Below are 13,170 nucleotides of genomic sequence, written 5' to 3'. Positions count from 1 at the left end.
GAACAGACCTGATTTGGCTCTAGCAACAGTGCCATCTAGCCTCGGAAAGCCTGTACTGTAGGCTGAGCATCTTCTCTGCCTACAGCTTCTTTCCATCATCCTTTGTGTGTCCATAGTAGTGCCAGACATAATAAAGAGACTGAAGAAAGTCCTTCCAATTGATTATTGTCCTTGAGGGTTCACAGCCTAGAGTGACAGTGACAGTCCAGACACCCTTAAAAAGTGAAGAATCACTCATTAGCTCGGGAGTGAGGGCCAACTAGGGAGGGAACTATGGGGGCTGTAAGGAGAGGCAGGATTTGTCTTGTGCATTTGGACCAAGAGTAGGGTTGAGCTGGCTTGAGGGGCAATGCTAAAATGCTACTATGGTTGGGGTCATTTAGTTCTTAGTACTTTCACTTGAAGATCGTGTATAGAAGTCATTTTACTTCAGTTTTCATAATGACCAGAGAATGTGGTCTCAGGCTCCCAGTCTAACAAGCTTTGCATCACACCATAAGAACAAACTCAGTTCTAGATGGTGACCATTCTGAAGAGATGAGACTCACAGAAACCTGTTTCCCATCAGACTGGGAATGAATAAGATTTATTCACATTCTCCCAAGTGACGCCGAACAGAAAGAGGGTGTGGGATGCCTTCTTTCCATCCATACTCTGGGTTCAACAGCACTCCACGGCTTTCCTATAATACCCTGAATATATTGTCAAGGAAGTCTCAATATAGGCTGCTGATGACACTGCCCCAAAAAGAAAAATGGACTCATGGAGGGGCTCCTCTGTCTGTGGTCTTCCCAGATACAGCTAAGAGCTTGATAAACACACTTGGGTCCAGTCCACTCATCAGACCCAGCCTGAGCACTTGTGATGGAACAGACTCTGGGAAGATGCTGAGAACACAGAGAGGAGAAAGCCGGAGAGGGCCAGAACTAGTGTAAAGACCTCCAGGACCACAGAGACAAGGAAGCCAAGATGAGTTGGACAAAGAAGATGGTTTTCACTATTTTATGTGAAAGGAGACAAGAGAAGAGCATTGAGTTAGATGTCCTCGAAGGAGAAAAGCATTCACTGTTGACAGAGATAGCCTTGTGTTTGTTGGAAGATCACCCCTTTTATGTTTATGGTGATGGGGTTTTGTTTGGAAGGCACACATCCGATCACACACATAGTTCTTACATTCAGACATTATCCAAACACAGGAAGCTGAGAGGAAAGTCAAGATTACACACTGTCCTCCAAACTAGGTTACTAGTTAAGATAACAGCAAAAACAAAAAAAGTAGTTTATTTGTTTTGTGTGTTGGTTTTAGAAATGAGGTCTTCTTACATAACCCAGATTGGCCTTGGATTCATAATCCTCCTGCCTCAGCCTCCTGCTTGCAGGGACCTCAGACATGCACCATTTACCTGGCACGAAGCAGTTTTTAATGATAGGAGCTCGGCACTAATAAAAGAAGCCAAGGCAATTCTGCCATTCACAGGTCCATGCAAGGTGTGAGATTCACTGTAAAAGGCTATCCACTTCCTAAAAGTCACATGACCAGGGTGTGGCACAGCAGAAAGAGAACTAGAATTGGAACCAGAACATGTGACCTTCCCTGCACTTCTGGTGTGTGTGTGTGTGTGTGTGTGTGTGTGTGTATAGGCCATGGGCCGACTTCTGGTGCTCTTCACCTTTTTATTGGGATAGGGTCTCTCATTGGCTTAGAACTCACCATGTAGCTTAAACCAACTGGCCTCCAAGCCCCAGAGACTCTTATACCTCCCCATCCCCCAGTATTGATATACAAATGCACCACCATGCCTGTTTTACTTTTTGTTGTTGTTATTTAAAAATAAAAATATGGGTTCTGGGACTGAACTTGGATCCCCCGTACATAGAGAGCAAGTGCTTTACAGACTGATCCATCTCCACAGCCACACAGCAGTTTCCCTACTGTAAAATAACCATATCCCTTGTTTGTAAAGCAGTTGTAGACATCACACTAAATTAGCATGTGTTTTGAAAAAGCCCATTTAAGAGCATTGCAGGCATACCAGGAGAACTCCTAGACTGTCCTACCTATAACATGAGGATAACAAAGCCAGTCTCACCAAAGTGGCAGAGGTATTGTGAGGGTCACATGAGTGAATGCACAGGACAGAGCTTTAGGAACTGTTTGGCGAATACAACAGTGAGCTCTAATTAGCTTTGATTACATCAAAAGCAGGTGACTATGGGGCACTTAGCTAATGTCACCATTGTTCAGACACCAGCCTAGCTGTCATCTGTTCTTTCTTCTTTGTCTCTGCTGTCTGTGTTTGTGTCCCTGGACTATTGCTCCCACATGTAGATCTGTGTCCAACAAGTAGGACAGTAATGTCCACATAGAACTTCACACAAGTCCCCTTCTGGAAAACTGGGTATTTAGAAATGAAACCACTTAGAAAGTAATAGGTATGAATATTATTTTAATAAATCCCTTGAAATAAAGGAACTTTTAAAGAGTGGCAGTTGTTCTTCTGGGTTTTTTAACATATTAATATAATAAAATTCATCTTTATTAGAATGCAGTTCTGCATATTTTGATGACCCTCTGTAGTCATGTGTGTATGATCACAACATAAATCAAAATAGAAAGTGATTTTTATCATGTTCCCACATTCTCCTCCTTTGTCTGTGAACTCTGTCCCCAATCTCCAGAACTAGCAAAGTCTGTTTAATGTCCCTCTAGCTTAGGGTCCTGTGGAATGTCAGTACACTGCAGTGTATAGCTCTTCCTGAGTGTGGCCTCTTTGACTCGGCACAGCTCACCTGAGACTCACCCTTGCTGTTGCCTAGCTCAGCCGTTTGCCCCTTTCAATGAGGGATGGTCTATGTTTCACCATACAGATTTTAGTCCATTTGCCCTCTCACTGCCCTAGGGAATGTTTGGATGGTTTCCAGCTGGGGACAAATTGGAGTGATGCCCTTCCAAAATCTGTACACCCATTTGGATACAAATAAAAGAAATTTTCATGTCACTTGGGAAAGTATCAAAGGAATGATTTGCTTGGTCATATTGTAGGCTTATGAGTGACTTTATAAGAAGCCCCAAACTGGCTTCTAAAGTGTTCTATGCACCTCCCATCAATAGCATATGATAATTCCTTTCCATTTTTAACTAAATATCCTTTAGAATAGGTTTTTATATTTTTGGATTTATAAAAGCCTTCAAAGACAGTACAGAGAACTGTATATACTTTGCATTCAGTTTCTCATGGAAGTTCAGTACATTTTTCACAACTCATAAACTAATATCATGCAATATTAAGAACTAAAACTTCATATTCTATTTGTACTGTCTCAGTACAATGCCTACCTCCCGGTCCAAGGTTACAGCTAAGGTACCACATCCTGTTCGGACATTCTCCCACTTTAGGTGGTTTTTCAAAGCCTCTCAGACTTCGCTTGCTGTTGATGGCTTGGTCAGCTTTGAGAGGTGCTAGTCAAGTTCTTTGTAGAGGGACCCACAACATGATCCTGTTTAAACTTTGTCTAGAGTTATGTTTGAGGGAGGTAGACCAGAAGTCAAGGATCATTTTATCATATTTTTTTCAAGGATAGAGACCCTGATTTCTTGGTAGGATTTTCTGAGGTATGCTAGATATCTCTACTAGAAGCTTTCTTTCCCCAGCTTTCTGTTCTGTGCTCTTTAGAAGGAGGTACCCATCACTATCTTTGAAAGTATGGAATGATACTTTCATCTTTGATTGAGCAATATATACAGGCACATATATGTTTTTAATATATACTTTTAATAACTATAGGAGAATATAACCAATCTTTCTCCAAACTCTAAAAAAGTAATAATAATAAAACACAAAAGAATGGAGATAACAAATGCCAAGCCATCAGTAAGCGTCGTGCTCAGCTTAGAATTGGCTTTGGCCTTCAAAGAAAACAGGATGTTGGCCTCTTCCCTTCTCTTTCTTCCAGAATGCCTACAAAGAACAGAGGCCAGGCAGCAGCAACATCTGGGCTCATCTGCCTTCTCACCTGCTGACTATGAACAAGAGACTCTGAAATGAGAATGGACTGGTTTTGTTAGAATAGTCATATATCAAGCCTGTGTTCCTGCAAATTTGGGGACAGTATCAAAAAGAGGGAAAGGAATCCAATAGACTTAGAAACTCAGTACTTGGTGAGTCTCATCCTGTGTCTGCCTCTGTATTAACTGAGTAATTTTCGGTGTTGTTATTGTTCAGTTTCTCTGAACACTATTATACCTTCCTCTAGAATGAGACAAGTAGAAAATTTGTCCTTCTGGGCATTCAAGGAGAATGTCAATGGCGCATACAGCAGTCTTTGGAGAACAGCAAGTTCTAGTGTAGACAGACTTATGAGCTGTGTCTCTTCTACTCAGTATATCAGACTACACTGAAGATACAAAGAAAAAGGCACTTTTTCATTCACAAGAAACCCTGACTTGGGAGGAAACAAATGAGAAAGATCGACACAAATTATGGCATGGGCGAAAGACATGCAGAATGCCGTGGAAACAGAAGACTGGACAATTTATTTGTTATTAAAGGCTGATCTTTTTTTCAGACAAAAATGATGAGGATATTCCAGAGAAAGCAATAGACTATGTGTTCTAGTTTTCCTTTTCTTGCTGTGACAAAACCCCATGACCAAAAGCAATTTAGGGAGCAGAGGGTATATTCCAGCTTACAGCCTATAGTCTGTCATGAAGGGAAGCCAGGGCAGGATCTGACGCAGAGGCCATGGAGGAACACTGCTTACTGGCTTGTTCTCTATGGCTTGTTTGTCTTACTTTCTTATACCCCCCCCCAAGACCACCTGCCCAGAGGGGCACCACTCACAGTGGTCTGGGCTCTCTCACATCAATCATTAATCAAGAAAATATCTTCATGTATCTGTCAAAAGGCCAATCTGATGGAGGCATTTTCTCAATTGAAGTTCTGTCTTGTGCCAGGTTGAGAAAAAAAAATGCCAGTACCCCATGTTCAAAAGCACCGAGCTATTACAGCTCTCATGACCATGAGATGGGTCTGCATAATAAGAGGTAGGATATGTAGACAGAATCATTAACTCAGGAAAAGGAAAAGGTCAGCTCAAGTGCCAGAGCACAGTGCATGTCTCGCTCCCACAGAGAAAGTCAGAGGTCAGAACAGAATGGCTACTTGCAAGCAGCAGGTAGTCTCTGATCTAAGGCTGGGTAGCAAAGACTTATGGAGCAGTCAGAGTTTTGTCTTCTCATCATAGCCTGTTCAAGGAACGAAGCAAAGCAATGTCTCCGAGGACAGCCAGCTCCCTGGGCCTATGGCCTGTAACAGGCAAGTCTTTGTGTTCTGCTCTTTCGAAAGCTACTGTTGGCTCACTCTTCCATAATGAAGGGTTGCTTCTACATTTTAAATTCTAAATAATGTTTGGAGTCCTTTAAACTGTAATAAAAAGCTGTGGTTGTCGACTGGACTGCCATCTTCCTTCCCTGCCATATTACAAACAACTCAGACTAACAAGCACTAAAAAACTTGGTACTGCCTGTGCAAAGTCTGTCATCTTTAATGTTCTTACTGTCAACCTCAAAGGCCAGAGTCTGCATAGATAGTGCTGCTTCCCAGACCTTTTTAGGTCCACCAAGCATAGTGGCCCACAGCTGTAATCTCAGCACTGGGAAGAGAAGGAAGGAAGATTAGGAGATCTTTGGCTGTATGTTGAGTTCAAGGTCAGCCTGAACTAAGGGGACTCTGTCTCCAAAAACTCAACAAACAAACAAACAGCAGCAGCAACAACAAAAGCTCTTCAGTTCCTCCTTGTCTTCCAGCCTTTCCAGCACTCTCCTCTAAATAATGACCTGTTTTCTGGTTGTTTCCTGATCCATTGAGCACCAATCATCAGCCTATTGCTTCAGCTATACACAGATCTACACACGTGCTTCTGAGCCTCATTTTCCAACTGCCCATGTTGGAGGGTTTTGAAGTTGGTTCACAACAGTGGAAGTCGATAAAGACTACCGCACACCCCTGGAGTAAGCTGCCAACATTGCCACATACTCCTTATCTCCTGGCCAGACCTCTCAATCTTCATTCATGGTAATTTCTAAGCTGCTTCCCCTGTCTAAACCCTCAAGTACACACTGAAGTCAAGAATGCCATTTAAGAACCTTGCCTTCTCCCTTTGTAGTCCAAACATCCAATTGTCCTTCCTCTTGACTTCAGCTCTTCCTATCTTGTTTAGGTGTTTAGGACTTAATTCTCTTTGTGTGTGTGTGTGTGTGTGTGTGTGTGTGTGTGTGTGTGTGTGTCTGTGTGCCTGTGTGCATATGTACATGTGGGTGGGTATATGGTTGTGTATGTATGAGGCTAATGAGTACATGTGGAGTTCACCTACACAAGCCCATGAGGAAGTTAATATCAGGTATCTTTTTTTTCTCTATTGTGTCCATCTAATTTTGAGACAGGCTCTCTTACAGGACCTTGAGCTCACTGCTTGCTAGCTGACCAGCAGGCCTCTGGGATGAACTTGCATCTTTTCCCTCATCACTGGGGCTATAGACATTCACCGCTTATATACCCAGCTTTCACATGGCTTCTGAAGATATGAATTCAGATACCATGTTTGCCCAGTAATCACTTTATTTGTACCCACCTAGGCCTGAAGTTCACCTCCCCTTTCAAGAGCTTTGCTCCTTGATGCTGAACCTCTGTTCGCAGTCTCAGTGCACACTTTCTGAATCATAGGCAGAACTTGTTGAAACAGGTCCATGACATCCCTACTTCTGCCACAGTCTAACTCTGTTGGTCTAGAATAGAGTCTGAGAATTCCCATTTCCAGTAAGCTTTTCTGTGAGCCTCGTCCTGGCACTGGTGCTGCTGGCCAGGAGACCACACTGAGCTAGCCACTCACTTAAACCATTTCTTTTCTGCTAGGTATGGCTGTTCAACTTGCAAACACACCAGATAAAGGAGTCCCCGTGTAAATCACTTATGCTGTGGCTGGCAACCATCCAAGGGCCTTGGACACACCCCATTTAATCTTGCTAGATACCTTAAAGTTACCATTTTGATCCCCATGTTCTAGAGGGAACTGAAGAGCCTAGAAAATAAGGGAACTCGTTCACAAGCAAAGTAGAGCTCTGGAATTCAATGTCCTTGGGACTAGCATCCTCCCATCTGTACCCTCTCCCACCTAATGCTGTTCCTGTCATCACAAATGTACATAAACCTAGGACATTAGAAGAGACAGATGCTATTAAATCCAGGGAAGGAGGTTCAAGAGGGGATTCGGATCATCTTGACAGAGATTAAATAAGTTAAGAGTTGTAAATCACCCATGAGAGTTTAACAACAATTACCTGACAAGAGATGGAATAAAGAAGAAAACACATATATGCAAAATGAAATATTTGAGCCATTAAAAAGAATTAAATTCTATTACATGTTAGATGGGTAAACAGGGGGGACTTTATGATAAGTCACATATGCCTGGCACAGAAAAGCAAATGCCACATGACCTCACTCTTATATGAAACCTAAAAACAAACAAACAAACATTGTTCTTATAGCATACTGGAGAAGAGAGGTGACTCAGTAGTTAAAAGCACTTGCTCTTCCAGAGGACCTGGGTTCAAGTCTCAGCACTTGTGTCAGGCAACTCACAACCACCTATAACTGCAGCTCTAAAGGACCCAAGGCCTTCTTACACACACACACACACACACACACACACACAATAAGTTGTTTTTTGTTTTTTTTTTAAGGAAATAGAAGGTACAAGAATGGAGAAGTAAAGGCTAGGAAGGAGTTGGTCACTGGGTACCATGTTACAGATAGATAAGCACATACAAGTCCAACTAATACCTCCCATCACATTAGCAGACCTTGTCTCTAAAGGTAATCCTAAGAACACCATCCTCATGGTCCCTTTCTGTGTAATAGGCTAATAGGATATGGCCAAGACACTATGACAGTTTTCTGAGGTCTGTACTCCATGGGAATAAGATCAATAGTTCATTCTCCTAGTTTCAAGGGCACCTTGTTTGCCCTGATTCCTTGTCTTAGGGCTTCTTGTTATTGTAGTAGGTGGAGTCTTCTCTAAATCTGGAAGTGCCTCACTGATTCTCTCTAATCAGAGACAACACCATGTGGAAGCAGGGATGGAGAGGGCTGGGAATTGTGTAGATTTTCTCAGTGAACTGACTTGTCAATAACTTTGGTAAACCATGTTAGTTGAATTACATGACCAGTGGGAACTGGTCCCAGATGAGAAGCCCCATGGAAGAATAGGATTGGGAGATGGACTTAAAGAGGGGGTTCAGTGGATGACTGAGCACAAGTATCTGTGTCTAAGAAATAGTTATTTATCAGAGGTTTGCTTCAATGTTCTCATCAATGTTATCAATGTTGGCCAGGTCCCTCTCCTTAGGTTCTTGTGCCAGATGCTCATATATACATATACATATACATATACATATACATATACATATACATACATATATATCATATACATATATCATATACATATACATATACTTCTTTCACATGGCTGGTTGGAGGAGAACAGAAAACATGGGAAACTTGAAGGAAGATGCATTGAAACAAGATGAAACATTGGGAGGAAAGAGAGAGAGACTGTAGAGAAACACAGCATAGAAATCCAGGAGAAAATGAACCATCTCCTACCTAGCCTTTGGAAACAGGCAAGGGGGGGGGTTATCTTAATACTATACAGTCAAAGGTTCGGGGATAAGACATTTTATATTGTGTGTATCAATGATTCTGCATGTGTGGGGCACCTTGGTGTAATTGCAGGTAGAAATGAACAATTCAGGCAGCCACTACCATCAGTCCCACCACTCACAGAGTGTCCATTTCAGAGGGGGAGAGGAAGACTCCAGTTTCTTTCACTGAGACAACGAATGTCACAGACTGCTGAGCATTACCCTGTGAAGGCCTGACCCGTGGATTCGCCATACCTCGGCTCTCCATACAGTTAGAGAGAAGCAGAGAAGAAGGCAGTAGTGAGGCTCAGGGCTGGACCACTAACGTTAAAAGAGGCCATAAGGTTTGAGGAAAGTATTGTTCTCTTTACCCCCTTCTTGTCACTCTCTCTTTCTCATTCTTTGATAGAGCTGGGAATCTCATCAGCCTAGTTAGAGAGACCATGGCACTGAGTCCACTGCAAGGAACTCTGGTCCACAGTCTTCTATCTGGATTCAGTTCCTGGCTCATGTAATTATTGACAGCAAAACTTTAGATACATGAAAAACTTCTCTACAATTCCATTTTCTCCTCTATAAAAAGAAATTGAAAAGAGTTGTCAATAATAAAAGATGCTTTGAAGGAAAATGAGGTCATGCATGGAATTGGCATCTGTCTGTGTCTGGAACACAGAATCCAAACCTTGTCATCTCCTAACCTCCTTTTCCAACCAATCTCCCTCCTCGCTCTATCTTCTCTTCCCATCTTCCCCTTCTATTTATCCTTTGCTCTTCTTTGCTTCTTCCTTCTTAACCTCTTACCTTCACCCACTTGGAACCAAGATCTTAGTAACTGATATTGTAGTAGGTGGAGTCTTCTGGAAGTACCTCACAGATTTTCTCCAGTCAGAGATAACACCCTGTGGGGAGGGTTGGGAATTGTGTAGAGTTTCTGAGTGAACTGACTTGGCAATGACTTAGGTAAGCCATGTTAGTTGAATTGCATGACCAATGGGACCAGATGAAAAGCCCCATGGAAGGATTGCGAAATGGATTTAATGAGGGGATTGGGTGGATGACCATTGTAACAAGGAAAGCCAAGTTCAGTGTGGTCTGTGCTTTTTTTTTTTTTTTTTTTTGGTTTTTCAAGACAGGGTATCTTTGTGTAGCCCTGGCTGTCCTGGAACTCACTTTGTAGACCAGGCTGGCCTCAAACTCAGAAATCTGCCTGCCTCTGCCTCCTGAGTGCTGGGATTAAAGGTATGTGCCACCACACCCGGTGTGGTCTGTGCTTCTTATAGCACAGATTTGGGGTTGTCCCTCAAGTTCCAAACCCACACAATTATCTATGTAACATCACTTCATCACCTGGACCTCCAGGTGATGAAATGATTTGGTCCCCACAATCTAAGCCCAGAATACCCATTTAGGGACCAATCATTATAGATTATCATTATCATTATAGATTCCTCCCAAATTGAACCCAACAGCTTTCAGAGACAGAACCTTCTCTGGAAAGGGTTTCAATTTCTTAGGGGACTCTTTGGCAAAGGAACTAGAGGCAGTCGCGTGGCACAGCACCTAAGTCCACAAGCATGCCTAAAGTCTGGGACAAAACACATTGTAATTTGTGGCTGAAGTGGAAAACATTATCTTTTCCTCTCACTGCTCGGTTTTCCCAGAAGACACAGAAAACCACTCTCTGAGGTCCTGCTCGTTTCCACTGGCACGGCAGAGAGGGGGCTGTCTCAGAGTCTGTCTCTCAAGCTAGCTGCCTGGTCCTCCTGAGAGTACTAGGATTAGCTTCTCTCTCTCCATTCCCCAAATGCCAACTGCTCTGCCAGGTACCCTGCCTAGACTCTGACTGCAGACAGCTTCTCCCCACACACTCCAAGGGAGAGATTTTGCAACCGTGGCCGCATGAGTCTCAGAAGGGTCCTCATGTGAGGGCAAGGGTCAGGAAAGTATTTGTACTTCTCCAGGCTTTGTCTATAAAAGGATAAAGTTAGCTAAAGCCATTGGTTTAAAAAACAACAAAAACCAAACCAAACCAACCAAACAACCAAACAAACAAAACCCCTTTCTTAATACAATACATAGGAGACTTGAATATATAACCTTATCTGGAAGAGCAGATAAGCACTATGAACTTGGGATACATCTGAAGTCTGTGTAGAGGACAGCAAGCATCAGTATGCCCTGAGATCAGGCTGCCCTCTAGTCCAGTCTCTTCCTATGCAGTCTCTCCCTTACCCTGGTCCATGGGCTTCATTTCCATCCTTTGAACTTACCAGACTCATCTCCACATTGAGACTTCAATGGAGCCTTCTTGGCCACCTTTCTCTTTTCTGGACCTCACAAAAAGAGCTTCTTGGCCTTTTGTCCACCCCTTGCCTTTACTATCCTGCATCATGATCTACATCATACCATTACCTACAGCTGTCTTGTTTATCTCTGGTCTGTTTTCCTCTACACCCCTGGGAAGTAAGATGCCCGAGAATACAATCCATTGCTGGTCACAAGTATTTAGATTATGCGGATCCATGGAATGCATTTGCATAGGTGGTTGGATGCATAGATGTCAGTCTGGAAACAATCATTTTGTTCACTTCAGTCCCACTCAGTGCTCATAAGCTGACAATTGAGTATTAAGACATTGGATAGATCAATTCTAATTTCATACCAGACCAGAACAGTTGGCAAAACCTCTTCAATGCTTGTTAGAATGTTTATCAGAGTCAGTTTTGTGTAGATGCCAAAGAAGATAAAAAAAAGACATATAAGATACTCATAGTAGCCTGTCAATAATTTGACGATAAATGGCCAACTATATGTCCCATAGACAAGGTAGACATGGCAGCTTTTGTTATAGTATAGTGAAGAGGTATAGCTTTCAGCATTGCCTGGCCATATTCTGCTGCACTCTTGCTTTTATACAGTCAGGAAGGATGTAGCTGTCCTGCACTGAGAACATCTTTGCAACATTGACTCTGAAGTGTGTCTTGTCCCCTTAGGTCATGTGATTCTGGTTCTCAATCTAATCTCCAGTTTCATGCACCCCTTTTCTTCCCTTACAATCGAGCCATGGATTGGAGAACTGATCAGCAGAACATTTGTTTGTAGATTTGGCATTCTCATGCAGGCTCTGTGTAATGGCATGAACAGAAAACATCCTCTTCTTGGCTCAGAGGATTGGTCACTTTGTCCCCAGCTGGTAGCATTCTTTTGGAACATTGTGGAAATAGGCTTAACTGGAGGAAGTCAGACACTGGAGGAGGAAAAGGTGGACCTCGAAGCTTAGAGGCCAGCCTTCCCACCCTGGCTCTGTTTGCTCATCTTTCTAAATGTGAGCAAGCTCCTCCCATCACAGCATCAGCTGCTCCTGCTGCCAGGACTTCCCTACCACTACAGACAACATGCATTCAAACCATGAGTCAAAACAGACGCTAATAGCCTCTTTAAGTCATTTTACCTCAGCAATAGGAAAGCAACTAAAACAGACAACTAGTACCAAGAAATGGGGTCACTGGTGTGACAAATCTGATCACTCAGCTTTGGAATTGTGAAAATGAAAATTTGCCTGAAAGAGGAGTACATGGAGTCAGAACTTCTAAGGCATCTGGTGCAAAAGGGGGGTTGGGGATCCACTTAGCAAAGCTCTCTCCCAGGTTCAGCTGTGAAGAATGGGGAGGCTCCCGCTGCCACTGTCCCAAACGACCAAACTATAGCTTGAGCAGAAAGCAATCTTTGTAACATTTAGGTGGCTCTGTTTCACAGGCATGCAGGATACAAGAAGAGCAATGGAAGTCCAGAAAGCTCCAGAAAAACCACTGTGTCGGGTGATGTGCAGCAGGTTTGGTTTTCCTGTATGTCGCTCCTGAATAGGCTGCGCATGAAGCTATAAAGTCTAAATTACATGAGACTCCAGGATATTGGAGATGCCAGAACTGTGTGGCATCTACTGAGGGAAGCTGCTGGTCTCAAGTGGAGAGAAGATATAGCTATGACACATCAATAGATCTGGAAGGGCAGTGCCACCTAAGCCTGTTAGAGTCCCATTGATGCCATCATGAGCCCCAGGTCCTGGACATGAAGCTATAGGATTTAGCATTTGTCCTGCAGAGTTTTAACTCTGCTTTTTCCAACCTGTGTTGTTACCTTCCTGTTCCTTCTCTCAAAATGAGAATGTTTACTCTGTGACATTATATATTGGAAGTATGATAACTTTTATTGTTTTACTTAATGGGCTTACATCTAAAAATTTGCTTGAGTTTCTTAGAAGACTTCAAACTTTCAACATTATTGGAATTGCAAGACTATGAGGATTTTCAAGTTAGACTGCATATGTTTTGTGTTATAAGATGGCCATGAACATATGGAGCCGAAAGCACAATGTGCTGCTGTGAATGTGAAATAACCCTCACAGGTTCATGTGTTTGAACCTTCAGTGGGTGGAACCTGAAGGAACTGAGACATTGTGAGGAAGCCTG

At 42.8% G+C, this 13,170-nt stretch overlaps 1 protein-coding gene across 6 annotated transcripts in view; it reads right to left on the bottom strand.

The window, feature by feature from the left end:
- The window catches only part of Ano2 (anoctamin 2), a 349,715-nt gene that overhangs the window by 84,924 nt on the left and 251,621 nt on the right, over nucleotides 1–13,170 (bottom strand). The gene's annotated exons all lie outside the window — the stretch shown is intronic.

This window comes from Mus musculus, chromosome 6 (assembly GCF_000001635.26).
Source record: "Mus musculus strain C57BL/6J chromosome 6, GRCm38.p6 C57BL/6J".
Classification (NCBI taxonomy): domain Eukaryota; kingdom Metazoa; phylum Chordata; class Mammalia; order Rodentia; family Muridae; genus Mus; species Mus musculus.
The sequence above is the reverse complement of the archived record's forward strand: the minus strand, read 5'-3'. Positions and strand labels throughout refer to the sequence as shown.